The sequence below is a fragment of the Lactuca virosa genome, chromosome 3, assembly GCF_052849685.1.
Source record: "Lactuca virosa cultivar CGN04683 chromosome 3, Lactuca_virosa_CGN04683_v6, whole genome shotgun sequence".
Taxonomy (NCBI): Eukaryota; Viridiplantae; Streptophyta; class Magnoliopsida; order Asterales; family Asteraceae; genus Lactuca; species Lactuca virosa.
The window spans coordinates 130,707,735-130,712,815 of NC_136428.1; the positions used below are offsets into that span (position 1 = coordinate 130,707,735).

General features: G+C 37.4%; 1 non-coding gene across 1 annotated transcript; it reads right to left on the reverse strand.

Annotated features, from left to right (window-relative positions):
• Positions 1–2,943: 2,943 nt before the first annotated feature.
• LOC145168019 (small nucleolar RNA R71) lies at positions 2,944–3,049 on the reverse strand. Its single transcript, XR_013741615.1, has one exon. It is a non-coding gene; the product is annotated as a small nucleolar RNA R71 (small nucleolar RNA).
• Between the last annotated feature and the right edge of the window lie 2,032 nt (positions 3,050–5,081).

The following is a 5,081-nucleotide window of genomic DNA, read 5'->3' on the forward strand; positions in this document are numbered from 1 at the left end:
AAACTTCCAGAAAATCCAATATTTTCTATAAAAAGTAGTTTGTGAGTCTCGTTCCAAAAACGTGTATAGTTGCATGCATGTTCTTTATTTTCCTTTGTTTGTATTAGAAAGAATGTGTTCCCAGAAAATCCTACATTTTCTGTATATAAAAGAGTTGTAAAACTTCCAGAAAAATCCAATATTTTCTATAAAAAAATAGTTTGTAATTCTCGTTCCAAAACTGTGTATAGTTGCATGCGTGTTTTTTAATTTCCTTTGTTTGTATTAGAAAGAGTGTGTTCCCAGAAAATCATATATTTTCTGTATATAAAAGAGTTGTGATCTTAAAACCCTAAGACCAGAGTAGGGAAATTAGTTTACAAGGTGAACAAAACATATCTTTGTGTTTTATAAAACTAGTAGAGTGTATATTCTTCGTAAACCCAAGTTAATATAGTCCTTCTCTATGTGAGTCGTTACAACCATACTAATATGACTAAAGCGTCTGTCTTGACGTTCTTCAGACGTCGGTTTCTAAAGATATTTGTCACCCTAGACTGGCCCGTCTAGCTGTAGCGAACAGCTCAGGTGTGGGGTGTCAACCTCGTATAGATTTATACACAATTACCCCGCTCTCCCTCCAGGAGACTCTGGTTATAACTACAAGACTTACGATGTACGCTAGGTAGGTACGGTGAAGGAGTGTCTCACAAGAGCCTTAACAAATTTACCTGAACTATGACTCCGTCTTACTTACAAAATAAGATAATTATGCCTTTAAATAATTATGAGTCCTTTGAAAGTGTGGTTGTCCAAACTATACCGATTATAGTTTACTATGTTTGTTTGTCAAGGCAATTTATATGATCATATATGTAATTACATATAAGTTAACATGTCTAGATGTTTTAAGAGTATATATATATATATATATATATATATATATATATATATATATATATATATATATATATATAAACATGCATTTCACACAAGTATAAGAGCTTTTAGCATGATAAAGACAATTTCTTGTTTTTGACTTTTCTATCCCTGTTTTAGAAAAATTATAAAAAAATCCTCGTAAGTAAAAATTCTGATCCGTAAACTCTGAGAGTTTGGAAAATGAGTCCAATTTGTTCATAATTTTTATTATAATTTTTAAAGGCCTCAAACCAGTGTGAAAATGTTCATCTTCACAGACTGGTCCAAAATCATTCCTGAAATGATAGACAGTTTTGTAAAAATCGCCTAAAATTGTAGAAAAATCGTATGAATGCATGCAAGTAGTCCTTAGAAAGGTATAAACATGAAATATTTTCATATTAAACAGTTTTGAAAAATATTGAGTTTAAGATGGTCAAAACAATCCGTAAATAGACCAAAACTTTTCTGTTGAAAGCTGATTTTTGAGCTTAGGTTATACATGTTTGAACACAACACCCATTTTTGCTATTATTGAGTGTATAATCCCATATCCACAAGTTTCCTTACAATATATATGTTAACAAACACATTTATCATGATTTTTATGAAGATGCATAAGATAAACTTCATGTTCGTGCAAATATCCAGAGGTTAAACACATTACACATTGGTACATGTAATTATTCATTGGATAAACGAGATTTGACTTGTATTCCCTCCCAAAGAGTATGAAAAACATGAAACGGAGTGGGGTATGAAGCTCGCCTTGGGTATTTCGAAATGTAGATGAAGAAGGTGAAGGATTTGTGAGCCTAGCTTGCCTTCTTGAGGGGATTTTCGAAGTTAAGGGTGTTCTAAGGAGCATATACATGAAAATGGAGTTGTAAGAGGAAAGATCTTTGTAAAAACTTGAAACAAAATAATAGAGTTTATCTTATAACTTACCAAGCTTATGATCTTTGAAGAACACACACACTCATACGAAATCTTAGAGGGAGAGAGGATGAGAGAATGTTGAATGTTGAGAGGAAATGAGTTGCAAATGGAAGTTGTGAATGAGGGTGGAGAGGGAGAGAGTGGCCGAGAGGTAGAGAAGAGAGAGGAGAGGGTAGGGTTTGACCTAAGGGAGGGTGATGGGAGGTTCCTAGATGCATGGTGGCTAAGGGCTTGGAGACATGGTGGGTAATGTTGTGGTGGCATGCATAGATAATTTCTCCCCTTTTCTCTTTTTTTTAGATGGGCTAACCGACCCAAGATGGTTCTCGGCCCAAAAGAGTGGCCCAAGAAGAGTAGTTCCGATTTTTGGTTTGGCCCAATAAGGATTCTCGGCCTATTAAAGCTTAATAAATGATTTTCGGTTCAAAGTGCCCAAAAAAATGATTCTCGGCCCAACTAAGGCCCAAGTATGGGTTTTCGGCCCAAAGAGAGGCCCACTAGAAGCTTTTGGCCCAAAAAGGCCAATTAGGAGAGTTTTCGGCCCAAAACAATGCTAAATAAAAGTTTCGGCCTATTAGGCCCCAAGGAGGGGTTTTCGGCCCAACAAGACCAAAAGGAGAAGTTATCGGCCCAATAGGGCCCAATAAGGAAGTCTTGGTCCAATAAGGGATTTGGACCGACAATTCTTGGGCTAAGGCCCAAAAATGGTTGGATATGGCTTATTGGATCGAGTTTTGGGCTTATACGTGGTTGTTTCGACTTGAATGGCAATGTACGAAAGCATGAACTTAATAGCATTGAAGTTTGAACTTCACTAAATGAATTTTTGCGATATTACACAAGAAGATTATCTTGTACAAGGATCAACATTCGTAACACTAATTTGCTAGTTGTGACAAGCACCTCGATGAAGTCAATGACATAACCGACTATTTCAACATTCCTAATGTACCTCGAGAGACTGTCTTGTTAAGAATGCTTCCAATTACTTTTAAAGGAGCAAGTAAAGAGTGGTTGAAGGCACTTACACCAGGTTCAATCACCACGTGGGCACAGATGCGTGAAGAGTTCCTCCAACAATTTTTCCCACCATCAAAAGTTTCTAAGCTCAAGAAGGACATAACTAACTTTGAGCAACAAGTGGAGGAGTCTTTGTACGAGGCTTGGGAGCGATACAAAGGGTTAATAAGAAATTGTCCCAAAATGATCTAAACGAGCAACAAGAAGTCTCGATCTTCTACGATGAGGTGAACTTCACGACAAGGCAACTCCTTGATTCTCAAGGAACTTTAACGAAGAAGACTCCTGCTGAAATTAAAGAATTAAGCGAAGAATTTTCAAAGCATTCACGGGAATATCACAACCCTCGTAACGATGGAACTAAGGGAATCGGGAATGGTGCTTCAAAGGATATGGAGGCGGTATTGGCAATGTTAAGTAGCATGGATAGAAGAATGACTAAGATGGACCAATCCATACATGCAATACGTGTGGGTTGTGAGAATTGTAATGGTCCACATTTGACGAAAGATTGCCATTTGGACGAAAACGGGAATAGGAAAGCTCAAGTTTAATACTCTAGTGGAGACCGCTATGATGAAGATTGGAGGAAGCCCAAGAAGGAATGGTTGCCTTATGATGAGTATAAAAAGCAAAAAGAAGAGAAATGCAGGCAAACATGCCGGGGATTTTACCAAAAGGAACAACCATAACCTGAGAAAAAAGTGGACGTGGAATTAACTACATTGGTTAAGGAGCGGTTACCTCCTAAAAATCCCTGATAATAAACCGCCACCACATTTCATGGCCATTACTACTGAAGAAGACACTATTTCTGAGTTCTTAGAAGCCTTGGAAGAAGAGAGAAAGCAGACGAAAGTCGAAGAAAATAATGTTGCTGAATTACCGACCTCATGACGTGAGGGTTTAAACCTCACGACGTGGGTTCAGTCTGGGAAGAATTTTTTTTTGGTGCTCAAGTTTATCAACCTCCTTTACCATTTCCTTCTCGAGCCAGATTTCACCCGCTGGAGCAAGAGCATATCAAGTTTATGAAGAAAGTAAAGGGTATTCCAATCAATACTCCTTTTATTGAATCCTTGGGAAAAGTTCCAGAATATGCTAATTTTCTTCAAGACTTACTTGACACTCGCCAACAACTAGAGAAGACCTCCAAGGTTGTACTTAGTGAGCAAAGTTCCATGGTCATTATGGAGGGGATACCAAGGAAGATGGGCGATCCTGGACACCTTACACTTCCATGTGAATTCGAAAACAACATGAAGACATATGCTTTAGCCGATTCTGGAGCCAGTATAAATTTGATGCCTTATTTATTCTACCAAAAGCTCAACCTTCCAGAAATAAAGGCTACTAGAATGACAATTCATATGACCAATCGTTTAGTGACTCATCCTCGATGCATAGTTGAGGAAATTTTGGTAAAAATTGGAAAATTTATTTTTCCAATTGACTTTGTGGTGCTAGATATGAAGAATGATAAAGATGTCCCAATTATCCTTGGACACCCTTCGCTTAATACCGCACCTTGGTGGATATTTACGAGTCAAAACTTACCTTACGAGTGGGAGATGATGAAATGACATTTGGAGTGGAAGACGGATTCAAGACAGACTATGCTCAAAATTAAGTATTCTTTATGGATGAAGAAAACGAGCTTGAGGAGTTGGAAAAATTGATGGAAGAAGAAATTCAAATAATAGAAAAAGTCAAGAGAACTAAGCCTAGAGCTTCAATTCCAATGACTTTTGAGGTCTTTGCTTATAAAACTCCAAATTCCCTAGTTAGTGAGGAGAGTGAAGAAAGTTTGGTGTCAAGTGAAGAAGAAGAAGAAGAAATTACACAAGACTTGAGACAACCAAGTTTGGACAAGGTGGATTTTGAAACAAAGGAGCTACAAAAAGAAAAAGGAGAAACTGTACTTGTTATGAAGAATAAAGGGGTGAAACGGAAACTCGAGGACGGTGATTCTAAAACGAAAAAGGAGAATTCTAAGAAAGCATATATAATAAGGGTGCAAGCGTACAAGAAAATATGGAGGGAACAAAAGGTGCAAATGGAGATTGTACCTCCAACCAATACCACGTAGGGCATACGAAGCCTGACTCACGACTCTATCAAAAGAAGCGCTTCTCGGGAGACAACCCGAGCTCGATTTGCATTTTTCTTTTAGTTTTTGCATTTTTAGTTTTTTGCATTTTTTGCATTTTTGTTAAGTTTTA